The sequence below is a fragment of the Capra hircus genome, chromosome 1 (genome assembly GCF_001704415.2).
Source record: "Capra hircus breed San Clemente chromosome 1, ASM170441v1, whole genome shotgun sequence".
NCBI classification, from domain to species: Eukaryota; Metazoa; Chordata; class Mammalia; order Artiodactyla; family Bovidae; genus Capra; species Capra hircus.
In genome coordinates this window covers 89560145-89587639 of record NC_030808.1, presented here as the reverse complement: position 1 = coordinate 89587639, position 27495 = coordinate 89560145, and the positions used below count along the sequence as shown (strand labels likewise).

The 27495-nt window shown below is 39.0% G+C and overlaps 1 protein-coding gene across 2 annotated transcripts in view; it reads right to left on the bottom strand.

The window, feature by feature from the left end:
- TBL1XR1 (transducin beta like 1 X-linked receptor 1) overlaps nt 1-27495 on the bottom strand; it is a 176795-nt gene that overhangs the window by 74132 nt on the left and 75168 nt on the right. For both annotated transcript variants that reach the window (XM_018047615.1, XM_018047609.1), the window contains exon 2: nt 12718-12792. The gene's annotated coding sequence lies outside the window, so the exon portion shown is untranslated. The remainder of the gene's footprint in view (nt 1-12717; nt 12793-27495) is intronic.

The window sequence follows — 27495 nt, the reverse complement described above, 5'->3', positions numbered from 1 at the left end:
GACACTATCCTCACCCTAGAAAGTTCCCACATGCCTTTTCTTACTTAATTCTTGTCCCCAGCAGCCATGCTTCCATTTCTAAGCCTTGTCAATCATTTATTCCCCAACAATAATTATCTTCGTCCCACCCCAGCCCCAATACACAACAGATATTTGCCTGTTTTTAGTACACTGTATAAGGAATCATACATTATGTCCTGTTTCACACAAGACTACGTTCACTCAGCATGTTTCAGAGTTTAGTACAAATTGCTTCAGGTACCAATAGTTTTCTCCTTCAACTGTTAGTAAGACTCTGTGATACAAATAAACCACAGTTTACCTATTCTCTTGCTGATACCTGAACTGTTTCCAAGTTTCGGGGTTGGCCCCAGTATTTGACAGAGTTTATACCCAGAATTTGGTACTCGACCTCTGAGGTTCTTTCCTTTCTTGGACTTCCTCCCTCTTCCTCCTGCTCGGCTCCACTACTCTGAGCTGCTGTGGTAATTCTCAACTATCTGATTCCTCAAGCCAGTTTAAAACTGCAAACCACCCAAGAGGAGCCTGCTCTCAGGCAGAACACCATCAACTTGGGAAGCTCGCCTCAGGCCACTCCAAACCAGCTTCTATTTCCATTTGTTTGCTCTACAATGTCCTCATACTTTTTGTCATATGTTGTCCAGAGATGGCTGTCACTACTCATGGGACGATTTGTCTGACAGGAGCCACTACTCCATTTTTGGTGATTCTAACCCCCTACTATTCTTAAAAGCACACATATTCAAAACTGCAATCGACATAACCCCCTTTCCCACGTTTATCCCTCTCAAGACCCCGACTGAGCCAGTCCCTTTGAACCAAAGGAGCTCAACTAAATCAGAAAGAGAGGCCTCTGGGAGCTGGATCCTGTATTTCTGTATATGAACCAACACAAGTCCCAAGTTCATCCCAAGACATATATGCAAAACATACTCAAATAGGCAAAAGTTTTGAGAACTGAAGATAGGAGCTATTGTCAGGGTCCCACACTAAGCCTGAGGTGTGCACATGAGGAGATACAAAGCAGCAGAATAAAGGCTTTGAATACTGAACTCACAGTGGAACCATTGTCCATGACACAGAAAGTTCAGTCTGGACCTGTCTGGTTTCAAACAGAATAATAATAATCTCCTGAAAGAAAGTGAAATCGCTCAGTTGTGTCCGACTCTGGGACTCCACGGACTGTAGCCTACCAGGCTCCTCTGTCTGTGGGATTTTCCAGGCAATAGTACTGGAGTGGATTGCCATTTCCTTCTCCAGGGGATCTTCCTAACCCAGGGATCGAACCTGGGTCTCCCGCATTGTAGACAGGTGCCTTACTGTCTGAGCACATACAAAGAATCAAGAAAATCTAATTCTCAAAGAAAAAGGCAGTAACAGATGTCAATCTCAAGATGATCTAGATGTGAGAATTATCAAAAATAAGGTAGCTATTTTAACAGTCCATTCTCCATAAAGTAAGGGTAGGCACTTGAAATGATGGTAAAAACTCATAAGTAGAAAACATAAAAAGAACCAAATGAAAAATTTATAACTGAAAAATCAAGGGAAAAGTGATTTGACAAGGAAGTAAGTGTACACAGAAGAGAGCAAATACTGAATAAGAGAATAACATAAATAGATGAGAATAAAAATCTAATTTTAATAAAAGAAAATTCTCCTGACAGTCTGTATCTTTAGCTCTTAACTGTAGTGGAGGGGGAAAAAACCTAGAAATCTGTAGTAAAGATGCTTTCAAAGCGTCAGTCGCTCATTTGTGCCCAACTCCTTGTGACCCCATGGCCTGTAGCCCACCATGCTCCTCCTGTCTATGGGATTCTCCAGGCAAGAATACTGGAGTGGGTTGCCATTTCCTTCTCCAGGTGATCTTCCTGACCCAGGGATCCAACTCGAGTCTCCTGCATTGGCAGGTGGATTCGGAGCCACCAGGGAAACTGATAAAGACAATTTTTCTATCTCCTCTTGAGGTCCTGTGAAAGCACTCATGATTCACCTCTGAAGAATATTCAAATTCTATAAAATTTGTATGACACATCAAAAGAAAACTCAACTACAAATGAGGGGATTTGGTTCAAGTTATAGGCTCTACCAAAACTAAGTGATTAGCATCCCTTCTCTAACATTTAGGTTCTCATTTTACAAGTGAATAACGACAACTTAAGCTTTGTAATGCAGACCCATGATCTAATTTTAGGAACTTTCTGAGGGTCATTCCAGTTTTCCCAGATCTAAAATTTTTTTTAAGTTGTTTCAAACTAGTTTACTTAGGCGTTCCATTTTCACTCCTCAATAGACTGTATGTATTTCTCATATGCTTCTTCACTCACTCATCTAGTTCTGAAGGGTTACTGATTAGCTAACCACCTTCATAATAAGATTTGTTGACAAGTCCTGGATTTTCTGCTGGAGCTTTATTAACTTCAGTTACTTTTCCTGACAGAGGAGAATAGAGTTCACTAGCAGCTTTCACACTGTCCAAAGCACCAGACTTCTTGTCTGTTCAAGTTTGCCCCAACTTCAGGTAGATTACAGGAAACAATATCTCCCAAAAGCTTCCCATGCAAAATTGCTCTTTCCTACTGTTCCAACACCGCTTTCTGTTATCCATTCATTTCTGAGAATTTCTGCAGCGACAGCAGAGCTGGGCGGGTGTGCAGCGCCCAGATGCGGCCCCAGGAGAAGGCGCTTTGGGTGCTGTGACGGCACACGGCTGCAGATAGCAGCCCGCATACTCTGCACCTCTTCCGGCGCCAGGCTCGCAGAGGCCCTCAAGTTTCTCTAATTACTTGTTTCTGGCAGACAAGGAGAACCTTTAAATCAGGTAGCTGTGATCAGCAAGGTATAAAACACTGTCAACAGACACACAATGCTAACTAAAGGTGTGTCAGTTTCTAGTAGACTCAAAAAAAAAAAAAGTCTTTAAGGTGGCAATTGACTCTAATAGTCTATTTTTATTTAATCCAATATATCCAAACAATATCATCTCTTGAAATTCAAGCAAAACTAAGATTTCACTTAAAAAAAAAAAAAAACAAAAAACAAAAAAAACAACTCTTCAAAACCCAGCGCACATTTTATATTTACAGCATATGTGAACTACAACTAGTCATTTTCTCAAGTGCTCAACAGTTACACATCACTAGCGGCCCCCACACCACCCGGCGCAGGTGGGGGCGGGAGGGCGGGAAGAGGTGAGATGGCAGCAGACACACACACACACGTGAGATGACAGCAGACAAGGCCAAGGTGCTGCGATGGGTCATCTGTCTGCCAGACACACACACACACACACACACACACACACACACGCACACACACAAACGCGCACGTGCACACACACACACACACGTGAGATGACAGCAAACAAGGCCAAGGTGCCGTGATGGGTCATCTGTCTGCCAGACAGACACAGACACACACACACACACACACTATCCCACTGGCGGGGAGAGGTGAGATACACACACACACACACACACACACACACACACACACACAATCCTACTGGCGGGGAGAGGTGACACACACACACACACACACACACACACACACACACACACACACACTCACTCTATCCCACTGGTGGGGAGAGCTGAGATGACAGCAGACAAGGCCAAGGTGCTGCGATGGGTCATCTGCCTGCCAGACACACACACACACACACACACACACACACACGTGAGATGATAGCAGACAAAGCCGAGGTGCCGTGATGGGTCATCTGCCTGCCAGACAGACACACACACACACACACACACACACGTGAGATGACAGCAGACAAAGCCGAGGTGCTGCGATGGGTCATCTGTCTGCCAGACAGACAGACAGACACACACACACACACACACACACACACACACACACACAGAGTATCTCACTGGCGGGGAGAGGTGAGATGACAGCAGACAAAGCCGAGGTGCTGCGATGGGTCATCTGTCTGCCAGACAGACAGACAGACAGACAGACAGACACACACACACACACACACAGAGTATCTCACTGGCGGGGAGAGGTGAGATGACAGCAGACAAGGCCAAGGTGCTGCGATGGGTCATCTGTCTCACACACACACACACACACAGAATATCCCATACACAGAGTATCACACACACACAGAGACACACATACACACAGAGTATCCCACTGATGGTTACGGGACCTGTTCTGTTACAGGCAGAAGGACAAATCAGAGAAAGCCTGGTTTTGAAATAAATTTCCATCCCTAGGAGACAAATGACTTATGGATCATTTCAACATAAATGAATTAACTATTCATTTCTATGAAAAAACCACTGCTGATTCTATCCTACTTGCAACTGAGGGGAGAAAGTGTACAAGGAATACATTAAAAGACTTTATGAAACAAAAACATTCCTCCATCAAATGAATTAAAAGACTGGTGAAGGAAACACAAAATGTGTTTAAGAAGTACACAATATTCAATTCAGATGTTTCACTGTGATACCTGGCTTCTGAAATTTCAGGCAAAATATCAAATCCCCCCTTCCAATGAAAACAACAATTTGCCCTGTCTGCCAGAAACAAGCGAAAGTCGCTCATCCTGTCTGACTCTTCGCGACGCCAAGGACTGTACAGTCCTAGGAATTCTCCAGGCCAGAATACTGGGGTGGGTAGCCTTTCCCTTCTCCAGGGGATCTTCCTAACCCAAGGACTGAACCCAGGTCTCCAGCATTGCAGGCAGATTCTTTACCAGCTGAGCCACAAGTGAAGCCAGAAAATAACAGAAAGCTTAAGAAAATTTGCGAATGCAAATATAATTTTTTTAAAAGGCCTCTACAACAATTTCATTCCTTAATTGTCCCTCATGTAATATAAAAGGCAACACACAATCTCTGTGAGAACCCAGAGTTCCACTCCAATTCCATCCCTTATCATTTCCATCTCAGAAAAGAAATAGAGACATGTTCTCTAAAGAGAGGAAAAAACTGTGGGAAAAGACTTGGTTCAGACTTCAGACTTTAAATTTATTATCTAAGCCATTATGAACAGGAAAAATGGTTTCCTCACCTATAAAACAGAGATGGTAACAGACTCACAGTTACACAGATATTTAAATATCTATCTACTCTCTTTCAGAACACTCACTCATCGTTCCATCGTTGGTCTGATTTTAATTTACATTTTCTTGTGTGTCAAAAAACTGTAAGCTAATCAAAATGTCTTGGTGTCTCTTACATATTTAAAATATATCTCTGTGATTTGTTGTAAACTCATAAACCCCTACACTGAGCCATTTTTTAAAAATATCAGATTACAATGAACTCACATGATTCCACTAAAATTTAACTGGAAATGAATGTCAAGTGAGATGGTCTTTTATATAGAGAAAGTAGGTAGAAAAATAAGAACACTAGCATCTTTTTAAAAAAACAGATCCTCCTGACAGGAGGAAATAGTAATCATAGCATAGGACAAAAAATAGACATTGTGAAGAAATTCCGTTTAAAAGAATTGGGAGAAAAATCAAAAGATATGACTGAAATTAACTAGCTTGCAGAAAAGGACAGAACGTGAGAAGAAAACAAACAGTATCTGTTAAATTCGGCAGTTTCTGTCTTTTACCTCTCAAACTTCAGTATGTTAGTTTTTCTTTGGAACAAAAAACTAAAACGCAAATGTTTTTAAAAAGCAGTATTATCTCCTAGAAAGGTGGATGGATTGATGAAAGAAAGCAAGGAAAAGAAGATTCCAAATGGCTTTAATACATCTATAAAATATGGTTTGTAGTTTCAAATTTGGCTATATTGCTAGTATTAGACCAGGAGCCTAATTCTAATCAGGAGATGCAGGTTTGATCTCTGGATAGCGAAGATCTCTGGGAGAAGAAATTGGCAGTCCACTCCCATATTCTTGCCTGGAGAATCCATAGACAGAGGAGCCTAGTGGGCTACTGTCCAAAGGGTCACAAAAAGTCAGACAAGACTGAGTAAGCAAAGCACAGCACGGCGCAATCCTAAATGTGTCCGATCCTGTTAGGATTGAATCTAACATAGTACAGTCAGTGTGAGAAGTTGGAAAAACTTTATTTGGGGCTCCCTGAGACATAAAGAGCCATATTTTATTTTTGGTTGCATGGTGCCTCGTACTAAGAAATTGTAGAACAGAGGCCAAGATTATATGACATATGAAAATCAACTTTTAAACTGCTACTCACCATAACAAGTTAATTATTACACCATACCGCTATTCACCATAACAAGTTTAACTATTCCACCATAACAAGTCAACTATTACATTTAATACAAGGATTAAATCCATGTAAGAATCTACACTTTCTTTGCCTTCGGAGTGATACCACAATCACTCAGGTTTCATTTTGGTCAGTCATATCAGCCTCACGTCACACAACAAACATCTAATGGTAAAGATGAGGTTAAACCCAACTCCAGGGACTTCCCTGGTGGTCCAGTGGTTAAGATTTTGCCTTCCAATGCAGGGGATGCATCCCTGGTCAGGGAGATAAGACCCCACATACCTTCTGGTCAAAAACCCCAAATATAAAACAGAATAGCGTAACAAAAGTATAACAAATTCAATAAAGAGTTTTAAGATGGTCCATATCAAAAAGAATCTTATTAAAAAAACACAACTCCAATGTGCATGTGCTCTGCTTTTCTGAGTTTACCATTTATTTTGCTTTTACAGAAAATGAACCATACATTTTTCAAAGGGATACCTGCTCAGAGATATGCAAAAGCACAGACACTTCTGAAAGAAATTCAGCCTGTAGCTATTATTTTCAGTTCCATCCATTCAAAGGGGGAGGGAAAAAAAAAATCCACAAAACTAAGAGAGTTTTTCACTGTAACTCTCTTAGTATTAATTTGAAAATTAGTTCTTCAGGGACATAAATTCTCCACCAAAATAAAATGAATACTACACACAATCCTGTCTATATGGCAGTACCATTTATTCTTCACATTTAGTAATACCACTTCAAAATCATGATAGTAGATGAAAATAATAATGAACTTTTCTACAGTGAACAGAACAAATTATTTCATAGATGATATTCTGGGAAAGTAGAGAATAAAAAGGAACAGATCGTTAGCTCCTCAATACGTACCACACTGCTCTTGGGGAGTTACCTCTCAAAAGGGTTACAACTCTGGGGTCTTCTCAGTTGAGCAAGTCATGGTTTACTTTTATCAATTCTCTTAAGATAATCAAGTTCTAGGAGAAGAGATGTTAACAAAATACAGTAGGGCAATTTACGAATGAGAATAATAACTCACCCTGAGAAACGTAGTTGCAGGCAGACTAGAATACCCACTGACACAACAGTGAGTGGGCACGGGCAGTGCCCAGGCCACAAGCCCCGATCACTGTTTTCCTGAGCAAGTAGGCACCTTCTTACTGCAAACACCTGAAAGTCATCTGGCCACAGTGAGGTCAGGGGAGAGTACTAAGCAGCTGATGTCTTGACCTTTCCAAAGCATAACTCCACCAATAAGGAATGGAGTTGCTGGACAAATTGCCCCTTTCCTGACTATTGAGTGGAAGAACTAAGGGGCACGTTCTACACTGGCTTCCAAAGGTCCCCAAAAGAAATGGTCCCAATTGCCTAAAACATTAACCTGTATCCTATTCTGGTCTCCTTATCTTCCTTATTTCCTCACAAGAACTTTCCGGGTTCAGCTTTCACATAAAATGGTTATAATCAAGGGTCTGATTCTACAGAAATCAAACCTGACAACTGGTCAGTGAGGTTCTATTCTTAGTAGGAAAATCTTGTTAAATCAAATTAAGTTTTAGAACCTGTGGGATGACTGGAGAATTAGAAAAAAGGAGAAAAGAGAAGGCCCAAAGGGACTGGTCGACAAAATGGATAGTCTTTTATTGAAAATGAGAATTTATCTTTGGAAGAGTTCAAAGGAAAAAACATACAAACTGCTCTAAAGCATGTGAGATGCAAATGAGAACTAAATTGAGACACCATTTTTCAACTATGAGATAAAATATGTATATATCCAAAAGGTTCTGACTATATACTGTTTACAAGTGGGAAAACAGGCACCCTCACACATTACTGGAAAAAAAAGAGAATGGCATAAAGCCTAAGGAAGAGAATTTGGCAAGCTGCCTCAAAATTACATGAACATGTATGCTCATACCTAAAACTCTCATTCATGAGACAGCTAAGCTACATCTAGGTAATGAACTTCTACTCAGCTATTATAAAAACAGAGAACTAACTCTATACACTACTATAAGGTGGTCTCCAAAACGTTCTGCTGACTTCTATACAAAACTATACAAAACATTTAAGTTGACTTCTGAGCGTTTTTGATAGGACTCTGCTCTCTGATAGTTTCCGTTTTGTGACATGACAGGGTGTTACTGAGCTCGTCTTCTGCTTGTACATACAAAACAAAACATGTACATATATGTGTGCGTGTATGTCTACAGACCCACATACACTCTCACATACACAGACTCACACGTTTATTTATATTTTTAAAAACAGCAACCTAAGCTAAACTTGGTTACCTATAAGGAGAAGAGACTAAGTACATACTTCATTTTGAAGTAATATCAGTGTTTTACATAAAATTATAAGCAAGATTAAATCAGTATTTTCAAACCCTAAGAATTAAAAATAAAATGAAACAAACAGACCTGATTCTGACCAAGTTAGTAGAAAAATCATATAAGTGGATTTACTTTGAATGTAAACCCCAGTGGGGCAGGGGCAAAAGAAAAAAAAATTAAAACTGCAGTTTTCAGTAATCATATTGGTGGTAATGGTTTAAATATATAAACATATATTTATAAATATAAAAATTATACTATGTTCAATATTTTTTGTATTTACATATTTATATCTTACACACTTTATTTTATAGTTTAATGTTTTATCCATGTTAAATACATATATAGCATTATACTAAAATGTAATATAAATATACAAAAGAAACAAGTTTATGTAAATACCACTAGAAAAAGACATTATTCAGCGTGAGAAAGGATGGAAACATTGAAATCAAAGAATTTAAGCTTGAAAAATTAAAATCCAAAATTTTTATCAGATGCATCACAGACACACCCGATAGATATCCAGAATACAACAAATGCCCTCAGCACAAAACTGTGGCTCTACATACTGCTTCTCACTAAAAGGAACTGGACTTTCTGGAGACACAGCTGAGTTAAGGACTGAAGGCGGACACGGAGAAGATGAGCTCAGGAACACCCTGTCATGTAACAAAGCAGGGAAGCTATCAGAGACCAGAGTCCCATCAAAAACGCTCAGAAGTCAACTTAAAAAGGCTCCCTAGGCTAAGACAATCTGAGTATCCTAAAGGATAAAAACTACAATGCAGTAAAAAATCAAATTATTTAAATTCACAAGCTCAGAGAGACACTCTTTTAAAAGTTCTTTCTGGTCTACTTTCCCCAGCATTCTAGGAAACAACTTAGCACTTTAAATACAGGCAGATAAACTTATGTACAAAACAAGAACAGAGCTAGATATACAAAACTGGTAAATAAAGGGAAGAATCAAGAATTTGGTATGTCGTTTCTGTGCAAACTGTGCCACAGAGTAACCAAATACCTAATGAGGGAAGTTTCTTTTTATAGAAATATTACTGATAATAAATAATGAGAGATGATCTAGGTAATGACCATCAATGGTCACAAACAGAGACAAATCCATATTATATGCCTCTCCTTAAATTCCTTAGTACCCCCTACAATATGTTCTGTCACCCTCAGTTCAGTCGCTCAGTCATGTCCAACACTTTGCGATTCCATGGATTGCAGCACGCCAGGATTCCCTGTCCATCACCAGCTCCCAGAACTTGCTCCAACTCATGTCCCTCAAGTCAGTGATGCCATCCAGCCATCTCATCCTCTGTCATCCCCTTCTGCTCCTGCCCCCAATCCCTCCCAGCATCAGGGTCTTTTCTAATGAGTCAGCTCTTCGCGTCAGGTGGCCAAAATATTAAGAGCTTCAGCTTCAGCATCAGTCCTTCTAATGAATATTCAGGACTGATTTCCTTTAGGATTGACTGGTTTGATCTCCTTGCATTCTTGCTGTACTAGTTACTTTCTTTCCTGTGACAGTTTTTGGCTGTTGTGAGGGTTAGGAGGTTGGTTTATTTGGTTTTGGGGTAGTGTAAGGTGATGACTCTTGAGAGTCCCTTGGACTGCAAGGAGATCCAACCAGTCCATTCTGAAGGAGATCAGCCCTGGGATTTCTTTGGAAGGAATGATGCTAAAGCTGAAACTCCAGTACTTTGGCCACCTCAAGCGAGGAGTTGACTCATTGGAAAAGACTCTGATGCTGGGAGGGATTGGGGGCAGGAGGAGAAGGGGACGACAGAGGATGAGATGGCTGGATGGCATCACTGACTCGATGGACGTGAGTCTGAGTGAACTCTGGGAGTTGGTGATGGACAGGGAGGCCTGACGTGCTGCAATTCATGGGGTCACAAAGAGTCGGACACGACTGAGCGACTGAACTGAACTGAACTGAAGGTGATGACAGTAATTTCTTAATATCACCATATATCCTTTTAATCTGAACTTTTACAGATTGACAACAAAATCATATATTACATTTGGTTGCTGCTGCTGCTGCTAAGTTGCTTCAGTCGTGTCCGACTCTGTGTGACCCCAGAGACGGCAGCCCACTAGGCTCCCCCGTCCCTGGGATTCTCCAGGCAAGAACACTGGAATGGGTTGCCATTTCCTTCTCCAATGCATGAAAGTGAATGTGAAGTCACTCAGTCGTGTCCAACCCTCAGCGACCCTATGGACTGCAGCCTTCCAGGCTCCTCTGTCCGTGGGATTTTCTAGGCAAGAGTACCAGAGTGAGTGCCATTGCCTTCTCCTACTTACAGCTTATGCTTCACTATGTACGGCTTCTGTCACCTCACCCCCATTTCCAAATAATGCAGAAAAACCTGAATTAGATTAATCTTTTACATCTAACTACTGATTTTTTTTAATCAAGCGAAAGAATGCAATCAAGACAAACGTATTAGAAGGATAAAAAGAGGTAAAGCATAAGCCATACATAAAAATGACTTAAAAATGACTTCAAGGATTTTTCAAAAAATTGGCAAATGTGCTTGAGGTAACTGAATTTAAAATACAGTCTACAAGCTGTTTCCCAAACAAAACAACACACAGGCTATGTGAGAGGTACATTACAAAGTCACTTGAAGGTAGGCACTTAGAAGAGAGAACCAGGAGCATCACAATTGGCTCTCAGACATCCAACAGGTCTGTGTACCTTATTTCTTGGGGGAGACACGCCACAAGTAGCTAAGACTCCAACAACCAAGAAAAACCCACAGGTTTCAAAAGTGAACTTCAAACAAAACAGTTAGTTACTCAAAATGCTTGATGAGCTGCTTATGTGAGAAACTGTAGTGCTCCAGAGGAAACAGCAGATTTAATGATGGTTTATGAATCACCCAAGTACCATAAAGAACCCTTAAATATTTCATATATGAATGAAGGACCATGTCATCCTTCATGCTAGGTAGAGACAGAACAAAAATCCTTTTTTCCCCCAACATTCCCCATTACCTACTGAGGGGAAGGAGAATGGGAGATTGGAGATAGGGAGAGGTATTTTCTCATCAGCAGTAAGAATATAGAAGATGGTTTAGGCAGAGGAAATCTAACACACTGACAAGTCCATCTTGAAAATGAATCATTTCCTAGAAATATTTTCATAGATAACTTTCATATCGCTCTCGCTCATTCTGGTTCTAGTTAATTTTTAGTACTTTTTATTTCAGACAGATGCATCTATAATTTCCCACCAAGTTCCATAAAACTTAATCAGTTTCTATAGCTCCCCAATTTAATATTTAAAATCAAAATTTGATTAAAAATAATTCAAAGTTTTGATAATGCACCATAGAAAACACTGTTGTAAGACATTAATTCTTAAGAAAATAAAAATTCATAATTCATCTATTTCCTGATCCCCCAAATACAGAGCCATACCACTTATGTTAGGAATTACTTTTTGTAAGGTAAAAATCACTCTGATTTCTAGGTAACAGTGATGAGACCACTTAGCCTAGCTAGGATGAACGTTAGAAATTTAGTCCAGTGCTATCGCCTAATTTTTTAAGAGTGCTTCTGCCGAAAAGTCACACAAGATATATGCAGCAGAGAGCAAATCCCAAGTCCCACAGTCTAGTAGTCTTTTGCTGTATCACACAGTGGACAGATCTTCATTCCACAGAGAAGAGATTCTAAACAATCTTGTTAAATAAATAAAGAATGGTTCTTCTAATAATTGTCCACTTACTAAAGACAGGTAGAATTTTAGCCATTTAACTGCCCATTAACTATAAATATCATGAGAAATGCGATATGACTATTTCAGGAAGATGATGGACAGAAACACAAGAGCTATTACTGCCACTGTAGCCTGAGTTTAGTACTCTCCATTCTGATAGCCACAGCAAAGACAATGGAAATCTTCAGATCAAGTGTTCTGCCTTAAAACGTAAATGAATAATCAACCATTATTTTCTAAGTACCTTGAATTACATATTTTTAAAAACAGTTCTTCAGTTTGGGAACATATGAATTTTGTCAAATTGTGGAAAACTTAAAATTTTTTAACAGGTTCTTAAAAATAAGAGAATAGTAAAAAGAGCAATTAAGACAATCTCTGACAAAAGAAAAAGGAGAAATTCTTACCATTGGCAGTGCATTGATGTGGGGATGTACAACTGAGTATCTGGTACCGCCAATCACAAGTTGCTGTTGCTGATGCTGAGGAAAAACGAAAGTAAAATATTCAGTGCATGCTAAAACACATTCTGCTGAAAAGATTTCTCATTCCAAATTTTACAGGAAGGAAATACTATCTCTATGTCTTTAAGGCCCCCACCAGAGAGTATCTGTCTCTCCCTAAGCAACTGTTGTCATAAACAGCAGCAACTTTTGAGCATGTAGTACACAGAGGCACTGAATCATTACAACATTTCTAAAAAGTTGACACAATGAACAAAATGAGGCTCAAGAGATGAATTTGCGTAAAGGAGGCACTCACCGCCATTCAACTCAACTCACGCAAATATTACCACTATTGGGCCCAGTATGGCAGGTTCATAATCTACCATCATGAGCCATGAAAAACAGTATAACTTGTATGTTACATATTCTGTTTAATGACTGAGAGAAAATATGACTGGTTTTGAAGCAATTTCAATCAACATGTACTAAACTGGAACTCTCTTCAGACTTTCTATTCTACAGAGTTTACCCAGTCTTCTCAATTGCTGGGGCACAGCACATTACTTTTCAAGACCATTTTCTGCAAATACACAGTGGTTTTTCACACACCCTTTCAGAGTGGCGGCTTTCGTGTGGGACGCCGACCAGTGCAGCTCCCACCATGGCCAAGCAGAGTGCACCTTTCAGAGTACAACCTGATGCCACATGAAGGCATGCAAGAGATTTTCTTCATACACCAAAAAGTGTGAAGTCAGTAACACTAAAAAGATAACCTGGCAAATACACCAAATATGTGCAGAAAAAAATGCAATCCCTTGAAATGTGCTCCTCTCTGATTTTAACTTCAATTGACTGAAACCCCCACTCTGCTGATTACCAAGGCCACACTAAATAACTTCAGTGCTATTACACAACTTTCAAGTAGCTGAGCTGTAAGAAGATCTAGGAATTAAAATAATATTAAACACACCACACATTTACAAGTGAAATTATAGACGTTATATCAACATATGAGATTTCACCGGCTTCCTGTGCTTCAAGACAGGTAAGTGAGCCCCAAGGCTTTCTGGCACAAAACACTGAGCTACTCAATAAATCTTTACTAACACCTATTGGGAAAATGTTCTATAGACATCGTGACTGAATCCAAACAAAAACTAGATTATTGCTAGGTTCTGTCTACCTCAGGGTTATTTATTATGGACATCAATTATTTTACTATACAAGTTTTCATGAATTTTCGAGCTCTAAGCTATGTAGACTGGCATACATTTATTCTGCTAAGTCACTTCAGTCAAGTTTGACTCTGTGCGACCCCACAGACGCCAGCCCACCAGGCTCCCCCGACCCTTGGATCCTCCAGGCAAGAACACTGGAGTGGGTTGCCATTTCCTTCTCCAGTGCATGAAAGTGAAAAGTGAAAGTGAAGTCACTCAGTCGTGTCTGACTCCTAACGACCCCATGGACTGCAGCCTACCAGGCTCCTCCACCCATGGGATTTTCCAGGGAAGAGTACTGGGTTGGGTTGCCATTGCCTTCTCCACATTTATTCTAGTTATTTATAAATAACTAATATATGCTACTGACCTTCATACAACATTCTAGATCCTTAACAGTAAGCTTCATCAGTACTAACAGTGAAAGCAGTACTATATGTCAAATGTGTTTCTTGAGAATCTCTAATTTTTTCATCCACCTTCTAAAATGATTACATCAGGGAAGGTGGAAAGCTTATTCTAACTGTTAAAGTGCCTGCCCTACCATTTTCTTGTTTCCTATTCTTGTCCATGTTTCTGATATTCTGTTTCTTTGCAGGAATCTTCACATTATTAGTCTATTTTATGGGGTTTGGTTAAAACTGAATAATATAATCCACAAACCTATATAATCAAACACAAGTAAACTTATAGTGAGTGAAGTTGCTCAGTCGTGTCCAACTCTTGGCGACCCCATGGACTGTAGCCTACCAGGCTCCTCCATCCATGGGATTTTCCAGGCAAGAGTACTGGAGTGGGTTGCCACTGCCTTCTCCAGGAAATCTTCCCGACCCAGGGATTGAACCCGGGTCTCCCGCATCGTAGGCAGACGAAACTTACAGTACTAAGCCCAAATTACATGGCAATTTTCAGAAATGTAACGAGTGAATGGGCATGCCACTGCTGCTCTGCAGAACTCCCAACCTCTGAACACCGTCATGGACCATATGTTACACGTGATTCTCTGACACCACAGCCAAGCGAACCGCAGTATCAAATATTAAAGACATTCGATTTTTAAAATCTAAAATGAGCATATATGGAGTAACTGAGCACTGTACTTCAATGGAGAGCTTTTACTACGAGGATGTGTACACACCCAACACACACAAGCTTACAAACATGTACCTTTGGGAAATACTAAATCAGGTTATTCCTGTTGCTAGTCTTGACTCCCCCCTCCCTGGTCTCTCCTCTTTAATTTTCTTGTGGTGAGTCCTCTCATCACTCTCACAGAGGTCTCTAATCTCAGTTTCCTTTGAATATATTTTCTCTTCCCTTCTTTTCATTCGTTCATTCATTTAGCTTTTATCAAGTGACAGCTCCTCATGGGAAAAGCCCACAAGAGTGATTTAATATTGAAGGGGTTAAATATCTGATTCTAGGAGTTGAACGGTAAATAAATCTATGGAAAATGGTATATTAAAACAGGTATCTTAGGTCTTCTACCAGGGGTCCAACCTATGCCCCTTGCAGTGGAAGCCACAGAGTCCTAACCACTGGACCACCAGGGAATTCCCAGAAACTTTAAAAAATTATACATAGGGCTATATTTTGGTTTCTGCATTAATATTTTCCTGGTTGATTCATTTTGAAAGCATCAGTTCTCCAGTGTTCAGTCTTCTTTATGGTCCAACTCTCACATTTGTACATGACTACATAGCTTGGCTATATGGGCCTTTGTTGGCAAAGTGATGTCTCTGCTTTTTAATAAATTGTCTAGGTTTGTCATAGCTTTCCTTCTGAGCACCAAGCATCTTTTCATTGATGCTTTCAAACTGTGGTGTTGACCAAGATTCTTCGGAGTCTCTTGGAGATAAACCCAGTCAATCCTGAGAGAAATCAACACTGAATATTCATTGGAAGGACTGATGCTTGAAGCTCCAATACTTTGGCCATCTGATGTGAAGAGCCAACTCACTGGAAAAGAACCCAATGCTGGGAAAGATTGAAGGCAGGAGGAGAAGGGAGTGACAGAGGATGAGATGGTTGGATGGCATCATCGACTCAATAGACATGAGTTTGAGCAAGCTCCAGGAAACAGTGACAGATAGGGAAGCCTGGTGTGCTGCAGTCCATGGGTTGAAGAGTTGGACACGACTGAGGAACTGAACAACAACAAAGGTGACTTAAGATAATCCAATAGGATCAAATATATATTAAAACCACCTGTACTAAAGCAATTCAATTAGCAAAAGAAACCGAAACCATTATTACGTATCCTGAACACCTGCCTTTATAATCTCACGTGCTCAACCTCCTCTGCTCTCACCGCAGCAGCCCACCCTCGCTGCTCGGTACTCTGGCTGCCTCGGCACTGCCCAGTACTTTGTCAGAAACATCCCTCTACTGTGGTTTTGCCCACAAACCTAGCCCATCTCTTCTTTCAAGTTTCAGCCCAAATCAGCTTCCTCCCTGGATTACTCACTTACTACTTGAGAGAAATGCGTGTCTCCCTTACCACAACTCTGAATTGCCTCATGCTCTCCTCATGCCTCTCCTATCAGGCTTCCCCAGGCCAGGGCCTGCTCTGCTCATGTTGCTATCCCACCACAGAACTAAGAACAATGCCTTGAACATTCAGTTTGTGGGATACACATGATGATAAAGTTACATAGTATCTATACATGCAGGAATAGGTACATACATATTTGAAAATAAAACACAGTCGAACTGAATTACAACACAAATCACAATGGCAAGGAAGAATTCAACAGTGAGTTTTGCTTTGTTTTTAATACTTAGGAGAGCCTGGCTATACCAATAATTTTAGTATCACTTCTAAGAAAGCCAATAAAGGTTGATCTTTTGCCATTAAAATAAAAAAAACTATGATAAGCCACATCATAAAATCTGTAAAACTATCAACTACTTAGTGCACTGCATAAACTAAACCCATGTGCTTCACTTCTTGTGATGAAATAAATGTTTGCAGGCTTTAATTTCGTCTATAAACAAGAAGCTGTGCTTTTAGAATCTAAATTTCAGAACATTTTACCTAAAATAAATGAAGTATTAATCTTAGAATAAGCTTTCAGTATAGAAACAGACACTAATTCAGCAGACATCACTATACATAATCAGTATTTTTTAAGATGAAAAATTCTATAAAAAACAGCATAACAGTATATTTTGACTGATCTTCAAACATACTACCCTGCAATCTCTCCAGAGGCAAATTTCTTTGATCTAAAAATCTCTTTTAAAAGCTAATGGATTATGAACCTTCTCCCTAAAAAAAGTTAAAAAAAATTTTTTTTTTGCTTATAATTCATAGCAGTGACATAATCTAATCTAGAAACCAGTAACTAGTAACAAAGGCAAGAATGAGTCGCTGGTATCTTTAAGAAATAAAAGTTACAAATGAATTTTTTAAATTTGGAGGACTGCAGGGAAATTATCTCAAGAATTAAGAGGAAAATATATCAATCCTACCATAATCAATCTTCTTAGAAAGATTTTTGTTACATGAACTTCTGGACAAGAGAAAAGTCACAGATAAAGTTCAAATTAAACTGCTTAGCACAAGACTGAAAGCACAATAAATAATGGTGATTACCTCCAACTAGAAATTTAAGAAAGGAATATATTTGTAAATCAAAGAGTTTCAACTTAATCTTCTCAATTACACTGATCCACTTCACACAAAATGACTTTGTTAGCTGCTTTCTTCAACATGGCAATCTCAACTAACACACTATACATTCATCAAAGCTCTAAAGCATTATGTCCCTCAGTCTCCTCACCCTATTCTCATTTCTCAGGGAATGACACACAGATATAAGCTGGGCAGCCAAAAGAGGAAGTTAGTGAAAAGGGGGAAGGAGCTGTGATAGAGGATTATCTTAAGAAAACTGATCCTGAGATCAGGCCCAAAGGCAGAGCAGTTAGGCCAAACGCAATGCACCCATCACTGCCTCTGATTTCCACTTCGCTTTGTTATTTAAGGATTTAAGGGAAATGAATTTCATTATGATTCCAAGTTTTCTAAAAACAAGAAATATGCAGGACCACAAATGCAAAGAAAAAATAAACATGCACTGGTGTCTAGCCATTCAACTATTACTTCAGTTAGGTTAGTTTCACTGGCAGTTATCACATGTGGTTCAATTTTATATTAAATTTATATTTTTTAAAAACCCACTATTGGGCGTAAAACAAAAAACTCAAGGGCCCCAAAATTTGCCTGTCAGGAAGTAAGCAATCCATTTAAAGACAATAAAAACAACAGATCCATATTAAGCCACAGAGATTTTTAAATTAAAGTTTGGTTTGGGCAGTTCCAAGTGTTACTAAAAGTAAAGTTTATTTTTAGGCACTAACATCCACTCATCGAAAGCTTTCAGTCCACTAACTTTCAACGTAGAGAATCTGAATATGAGAAAAGGCTCAGAACCAAATTTAAGCTCCGATGCTAGAGGGGTGATGCAAAAATGTATTACTGCCCAATACTTTTTTAAAAGCTGAGTACATCAACATTATGTAACTGTAACTAATTGCTTTTCCTTAAAAAAAAAAAGGTCACTAAATTAATGGTGCAACTGTAACTTAAGATGCCTTAGAAACATGACAGATTTGACATTGTTTTCTTTAAAAGAGCTGATAGCAGCTAAATCATTTTTTAAAAAATAGTTAAAGGGGAAGAAACAAGTAAAAGGTAAATAGAGACAATAAAATAGTATAAGGATCTAAGAAATAATAAGACTGAAAAAAAAATTAAGCTTTCCCTATTTGCCTAAGACCACACAAGTAGGTATGTGACACAGAATGAGTTAGAAGTAAAAAACTGACGTAATTCCTAGATCTTATTAGATTTCTTACTCTTCCCACGGGGTGAATATTTGATTCAAGATGCCAAAGAATCTGAATAGGTAATTAAGCTAGACAACACAAAAATCATTCTGCTGAACGATTCATTCCCAGCAGAAATGAAACAGCTTTGCCAGGAATGTTGGGTCTTGGATTAACTCTGTCCACAGAAATACCTTTCCAGACTCTAACTTATGACACAGAGGGTCTTTCATTTGGATTTAATTGGTCTAGGATAGAATCTGCACATCTGTTGAATTTAAAAGGTCCTACAGGTGATTCCAATGGGCGCTGAGGACCACTGGACTAGGCGGCAGGAAAGGGCAGGATAGGGAACTTTACTAGCCAAATTATTCCTCTATGCAGGGAGGGGGAGGGGCAGGCACAGAGGGATCACATCTTTCAATAATATCAGCACTGCAAAATGAGTCCTTCTCTCATTCTAAGAACAAGAGTGGGAAACATACCATATTGAGTAAAAGTTTTATTAATTTTATTTTAAGATTAACAAAATAAACAAAAGATGAATGATAAACTCAATTCTCCCCAAAAATGAATTAGAAAAGCAAGGACAATAATAATGAGGACATCTCAGAGGGAAAAAAGACATAGATCACAAAACAGGAGTTACTGTTTTAAGGAGGTACATTCATACCTTTTAAACAAAATGTGGATTATCACTCGACATGGAAATTACTACAATGGAATATGATAAGGTGTTTCAAGCGTGTCCTGCCGAATTCCTTCCAACTCAGCCTTCAAGTATCCTATCAGGACCACCAATAACCTCTGTGGCATCTTTGCACAAATTAGACTCCAGCACGACAAATTAGATAAAAAGAGAAGCCATTTGACAGTACCAAGGGTTACAAGCCTGAACTATGGAACCACACAACTCTGAAACTACAGCCAGACGGCCCAAGACGAGGTACTTAACCTCTCAGTGCCTCAGTTTCCTCATCACCTGTAATATAAACTGTAATGAGAGTTGAGTACCTTAATATTTACAAACTGTTAGAGAGTGCCTGGCACAGAATTCAAATCATTTAAAAGAATACATGTAAGTAAAAAGGAGGCCTTTCCTCTGAGAAGAAGACAGTCCCGACACCAGGGAAATGGCTTGGCTGAGCGTGGCCTGATTGTCAGCACCCGCTTGTCCCCTTGGCTGTGAACTTCTGTGCAGGACAGCACCTCTCCATTCATACTCTGCCGTGCTGTGTGCTATAGGCTGTAGAGTCCAGCTTTGTCTTCTGTGAGCTGATACAAGAGCTTTATATATATGCACACACAAAAGAGAGCAATCGTGGATAAAAGTTCACATGAACATGACATTTATCTTGACCAATGTGACCACACACAGTGAAAATGGATACACAGTGAAGCAGAGCCTCTCAATCACACTCCAAAACTAAGTCTTTAACTTTCAGTTTGTAATAGAAAGGAAAATGCTTAACTTTTTTAAAAATTAAGAACATGCCAGCAGATAATTACTAAAATGAAAATTGTCATTCTGAAGTACTCTAGACACAAAAAGAAAAAATATATTTACATTTAATTAGATGTTAGGTTCAGAAATTTAAAATATTACATTTCTGTCACAAAGATTCAGAAGCGTCACTCTTGTGTCTTAAGAGTATTTATTTCCTCACATACGGAAAAGCTTAAGAACTCATTGCTTGACTTTTTATACCGATTTTTTAAATTGGTATAATCTAGACAGACCGACAAATGTTTTGTTTTCAGTAAGCTAAAACAAACTGCTCATTCAACTACCATGTTTCTATTAGAATGGCAGTCACAAATACACCTCTTTAAGAATTCAAGGTTGTCCTGTCTTTTTAACATAATTCATTCTGAGTACATTATAAATTGGTGGTGGTTTAGTCAGTTGCTAAGTCGTGTCCGACTCTTGAATATTATAAATTACATATTCATAATTCCAAAGAATGCCTAATTCTCATCTGATGTTGGTTTGCCAAGCTGCTTTCAACTTCACCAAACTTAAAACATTTAAACCAGCAAACACTGTATTATCTGCCTATTCCACTCTGGACACACAGACATAGGAAGAGGGACACAAAGACACACTCTTCCACACTCACTCTCAATGGAAGGATCATGAAAAGAAAGAAGAGCACCTAACTTTTGTAATTCAATATATTTAGTTCAATACAAAACAGTACTCCTCTCCCTACCCACCATCCAAATTATAATTCAGCATCAGTGGAGACTATATGAATACAGCAGCCCCATCTGACTTTTCAGTTGCTGTCATGCAATGGTACAGAGGCTGACACTATGGCCAGAAAGTATTTTTGGTTTTGCAGGCCACATAGTCTCTATCACAACCACTCAACTCTGCTATTATAGTGCAAAGCTGCCACAGACAATACAGAAATGAATGACTATATTTCTGTTTACACTAAAACTTTACTCAAAAAAAAAAGGCTACAGGCAACACTTTTGGGCCCTGAAGTAATGCCCAAGACCAGCCAAACCTCTACCAACTGAGGACAGAACATAACACTTGTAGGTTAAACAAAGTTTTTAAAACACTTTGTAATAAAAAAGTAACAGATCAAGCAAAAATAAATTATTCAAGTATTCTCCACTAAAATTATGTAACCATTCTAAAGGAAGGAAATTTTCCAAGGCAGTCAAACCTATCTTGTATGGAACTATACATAGTAATGAAATTCAATTAGAAAGGAAGAGTACTAAAACGCCAGTATTTCTCTGACATCTTCAGACCTAAAAGGCAGTGGAGGCAGAAAGGAAAGGACACAAGATATCTATCCTTGCTTCTTAAAAACACAAGTCTTTCACATCATACCCAAAACAACTGTGAGCAAATCTTCAGTGTCCTCATCTGCAGAATGGGGTTATTCTACAAGGCTACACTGCAGAGATGGATAGCTTTACACCAAGTATGAACACAGAGCTTGGGTTACTATAAGGAAAAAAAAATTACACTATGATTTAAAAACAATCAATCCTATTAAACCCTTAAAGATGTTTATGATTTCATAAAGAAATAATACTAATAAATATCAGCTACTTGTAACTGCTTATAGAGTTCAAAAGAATAGTTAATATTTAAAGTTAAGAACAGTCTAGAGGGGCGGTCCTAAGATGGCAGAGGAATAGGACGGGGAGACCACTTTCTCCCCCACAAATTCATCAAAAGATCATTTGAATGCTGAGCAAGAACAGTCTAGTATTGAAAGATTAAAAACTTAGGTTCTAACTTTAAAAAAAAAAAAAAACCTGTTGATGACTATTATGACTTACCATGAGATTACAAAAACAGCAATGGGAAGTATTTAAAAAAAAAAAAAAAGTCAAACAAGAAGGAACAATGAAGGCATAGAAATAGCAAAGTGGTCCCGGAAATGAACTCTCTTGGCCAGAGCCAATGGAGCAAGAAAACATCTTGACCATAAGTTTCGCCAATACTAGCTCATGTTCACCAAGTAGTGGGTGAGGAGAAATGAGAGTTATTTTGCATATTTTTAATTAAGAGAAAATGATACTGTATTTTAGTTTTCTGACATGGTTAGTGATACCTGAACACCAAAAATCACTTCTATAATGTGAATTACACAGTTACTGCAAAGGATGTTTTTACATTTTCTAACAATCTTAAATTATAATTCACATATAAATCTGAGGGGGGGAGTAAACTGCAATTATCTTTTGAAAAACAAGTTCATAAAACTATCCACAAACAGAATAATATTTAAAACAAATATCAATTTTCTTATCTTCTCCCACTTCTCTAATATCAAAGCAACTAAAAACTCCATCAACAGCAAAGGATCTGAATGTAATAAATGGACTCTCTCCATCAGTGAAACATTAATCATCCAAGAAAATGCAAATTAAGATGAAAGCCTGATGCTCCTTCAGGAGACCAGGATGCAATGTGATTTAAAGTCCATGTTCATCCCTGAACCCAAGTTAAATGGCAGTTTGCTTTCTGGGATTTTTGTTTGTTTGCTTGCTTTCAACTGGTTGTTAAGATGAGATGTATCCTGCAACACACAACAGAACTGTGAAAAGATGAAGGGGGGACGGCGGGAGAAAGAAGGGGAAGACAAGTTATATTAACCTCTCTACTACGTATTGTTTATGTTACAAGTTAGCCTTTGACCAACAGTGGAACAAAACTCACTAACGTACATTAGTAAATAAAAATCCTTGCCCTCACAAAGTTCAAATTCCAGCAGAATTTAAAATCAAGTGTTATGTAAAAAGTGATAAATGCTACAAAAAATGAAAAAGGGAATTCCTTGGTGGTCCAGGGGTTAGAAATCTGCCCTCCCACTTCAGGGGGGCACATGTTCAATCCTCAGTTGGGAAACTAAGATCTTGCATGCCATGGTGCAGCAAATAAAATGCAAATAAAATAAATTAAAAAGCAAGCAAACCACAACAAAAAAAATTTTTTTTAAGAAAATTGAAAAAAAAAATGCAAGTAGGCTAAGAAAAATCAGGACTTTTCACAGGGAAGGGAGGTGCTGACGCCCACAATGCAGCAGAAGTAGGACGGTCAGAACTGGTTTGTATTTCAACTGAGAGCCAGTGAGATACTCAGGAAACTGCTCTTACGTTTGCTCTGTATTCGGAAAATCATGTACGAAGATGTGTCTTGTCTTGATGTTGTCAGCTTAGTGTTAGAAAGAGAACCTCATATCCACAAACTATAAATGACCTTCATGTTTCAATGAGTCTAATTTTTTCCTCTGTCTGAATTATCTGTTCTTACCTACATATACTATGTATTATGAAGCTCTAATTCCTAGGATAGATACTAGGTGTCACAAATGACAGGTTTACGTAAACATTTAGCATTATATATAATATTATGAAAGCCGTCACAGAAGTCATCAAATGCAAAAGAGAAACTTCTTAATTGTTGCCCAGGGTCTGTTCATTTAAATTATTTTTCATACAAGCCTTCTTACAAAGTTAATATCAAGGAACTTCAAACTTTCTCAAGACACCGGATACTAAAACAATGGAAAAAGGCCACTGAAATGGAATGCCTGATCACTTAAATCCTACTACAGTCTAGATAGACTCAATTTTTTAATATCCACCAAATGCTTATATTGTGCCTAGCACTACACATACTTAACTACCCATCATCACCTTAAAATATTTTAGTTAAAAAGAACTAAACACAACTATGGATATAGACCAACATGTACTCAAATGACTAAGGGTCTCTGGTCTTGTTAGCCTTCCTCCCACTGTGTTCCATATTCTTTATTAGTGCAACAAGAAACTCAGCTATAAAATCCTGGAAAAAATCAGAGTTATCTCTATAACTTGTACCTACTGTCATTTCTAAAACATAATTCTAGATCTCAAGGATGGGGGTGGCAGTGGTGGCAAGATTTGTGGAGGTCAGACTATGGCAACAAAATCTCACCTCTTCCTCAGAAGACGGGAAATAAGCCAGAAATTGTTTAAAGAATATTTTGAGGAAAACCAAAGAGGATGAAAATCTTTTGTGTGTGATTGTTCTACGGCCTTTTGATCTCAAGTCAAGGCTAACCAATCAGATGAAAAGAACTACCCTGATGATTCAGACTAGAGGAAATCCTAGACCTAAGCAGACCACAGCTGTAACCTGTTCACGCAAAGGCTGCAGGGCCGGAAAGCCCAGCAGGGTAGCAGCAGGCCAGATGTGTCAGCAGAACGCGCACTCCAGGAGCCGCTGTCTTTGCACTTCCTCCTAACCACCACCACATGACTGCTCAGGTGCAAGGGTACAAGACTCACAGGAGGCTGTGGAGGCCACCCTGGCTTGGAAACCTTAAGCTGGAACCAACATCCTCTTTTAAGGGTCTCATGGGTATAGCTTCCACGGGACCCAACCTGCCAAGGGGCACACTCAGAAGAATGTACCGCTTCCTCCTACCAGGTAGTCACTCCCACTCCAGATGCAACTCACAAATCAGGGACCATTTTGCCAGACCCCACACTGGTAATACCGCCTTTATGTGCCCCATGAAACACAGCTGAAAATTAAACCAAGGTCATTTATCCACAGAAAGAGAAAGGTTTGGTGAACCTTTTCGTCACAACACACTTGGGTCCTTATCCCTACTCTGCCTCTAGGATGCCAATGGTCTTGGGCCTGTAACTTAAACTTCTATGGGACAAATTCACCTTCTATACAAGCAATGACTGGGTTGAACTGTGAAACTGTCTGGAGTCTTTAAAAATAAATAAATAAACTAGGCTCACTGAAATACAGACTCTCAAAGGAAAGAAGGAAATACCTTTTGAGTTCTAAGAAATAAAGGCAACACAGATATAAAAACTAACCAGCTAAAAAAAAGTCTTATAGGGAATTCCCTGGCAGTCCAGTGGTTAGGACTCAGCACTTTCACTGCCATGGGCCCAGACAGGGAACTAAGATTCCATATGCTGCCCACGAGATGCAGCCTCCCAATTTCTTTTTTAATTTAAAATTTTAAATTAAAAAATATCTTATTAATAGCACAGAATGCTTGTTTTGATGATATGAAGGTTAAAGCAAAGCAATGTAGTTATATAGTTCACAAACTTGAGGTCCAGAAGTTCAGTATTTCTTACTAGAAGTAACAAAATAAATATTAAATTTTGCATTGTTTGCATACTCAGTATCATTTAAATCTCAAAACAAGCTTGTACAGTAGGTATTACTATCTCTATTTAAGAAACAAGCTAACTGGGGCTCAAAGGAATTATCAGACCAAGAACACCACCAATAAGAGGAAGAATAAGGTACATTAGGTGCTGGGTCTCTTATCAACTTCCTCTCTAGGTCTCTCAAGTCCTTTTTCAAAGCCTTTGCTTCCAAAGAGTTCTCTTATTCCAACATAACAAAGAATTTGTAATGAGAGTATCACTTTACTTAAGGGGAAGAAATCTATATCCATACTCTTACTGCTGTAGGCAGGATGGAATCAATACAATACGGATCTTGGGTACCCCCACCAGGGGATAGTATAAGTACACTCACGAATAAATACAACTTTTTTGCCAGCCACACCTACCCAATTTTCCAAATACTTCTGACCTAGAGTATTTTGTACAACTAACTAGTTCTTCAAATGCCATGTAAAAAAAAACAGGGGTTGGGGAGGGCAGCCATCAAGGCAAGGGAGGCGGCTAGGGAAGCGCCGCTTTCCTGAAAACAAACAGATGCAGCATCTCCTTCTGCCGTATTATTTAACAGGGTGCCTCCTGAAGCAGTAGCCATTCTTCACTGAGCCAGTGAGTCTGATGGAATTCCTTTCACTGGGGACAATGGGATTAAAAAAAAAAGAAAGAAAGCAACTTCTTTCCTTTTTTTTTTGAATTTGTTTAAAATAGTACTTTCAGTTACTTAAAGCCAGCTGGACATCATTCTCTCCTAGATGTCCCCAAAGCATTGCAAACTTAACTACGAAAAAGAAGTGAAAGTGTTAGCCGTTCAGTCGTGTCCAACTCTATGTAACCCAATGGACTGTAGCCCGCCAGGCTCCTCTGTCCATGGAATTCTCCAGGTAAGAATACTGCAGTGGATAGCTGTTCCCTTATCCGGGGGGGCCTTCCTGACTCAGGGATCAAACCTGGGTTTCCTGCATTACAACAGGTAGACTCCTTGCAGTCTGAGCCACTATATAAACTTCATTCATCTCCCAGCCCAAACTTGTTCCTCTTATATTCTCTAGTATGGCTCTATCCTCCAGTCACTCAAGCAAGAAATATGGCTCCTTCTCCTCCCTCGTCTCCTATAGCTCATCCAATCAGCAAACACCATTACTTTCTATCCCTAGGGTGTTATTTCACAAACGTGTTTTCAGTTCCCCAAACCTCCCACATCCTCATGACTTTGGACGAGGTATATCCTCCAACTAAACTTTAGATCACCCACCTAAGTTCTACCACCTTTGTGGAGACTTGTTTCATATGTCTATATCCTTTCAATAGACAATACATAGCTTGAAAAATGCCCTAGAACAAAGCATAACAAATATGATCAAACATACCCTTCTCACAAAGGAGTGCTAGTGATTGAAGACTTCACCTACACAGGTACCAAAAAACTATGACAATAACATCACTGACATGTTATTTACTCATCCACAAAATCAACTTCATGAAGAACGAAGACAAATGTTAGTCTAATGCAAACCATATGTGAAATTAAGAATCCTGGAAGTATAATTTTTGTTTCAAGGGTAAAAACAAGAACTATGACCACTTATTAAACAACCCCACTTTGCTCTGAAATACTGTATCACCCAAACACACTAGTGAACTATAACACTGTAGTAAGCCATTGAAAACTATTTCAATACAATACCACTCTGTTACAAATAAAGACGCAAATTTTAAAATATAAAGGCTGCTCTTAAAAGGCATTTCCTAGTTTTGCCCTTTTAGGGTCTATAGTTTGATTGATCCTGTTGATCGCTGCAGACCAGATTAGAGGAACTGGTAATACAAAGGAGAACTACATAAAAAGAATTATCAACAGCTGCAAGTGAATCACTGAGAAAGGTCTAAGATTTGCTATTTTTTTCCCTTCCTTGTGCTACAGACAAAAACTGGACAGACTAATGAAAGAAACTGGAAGGCTTACAACAGGCAGGGACTCCTTTCATCAACAGTTTCTAACCCCAAAATCCTG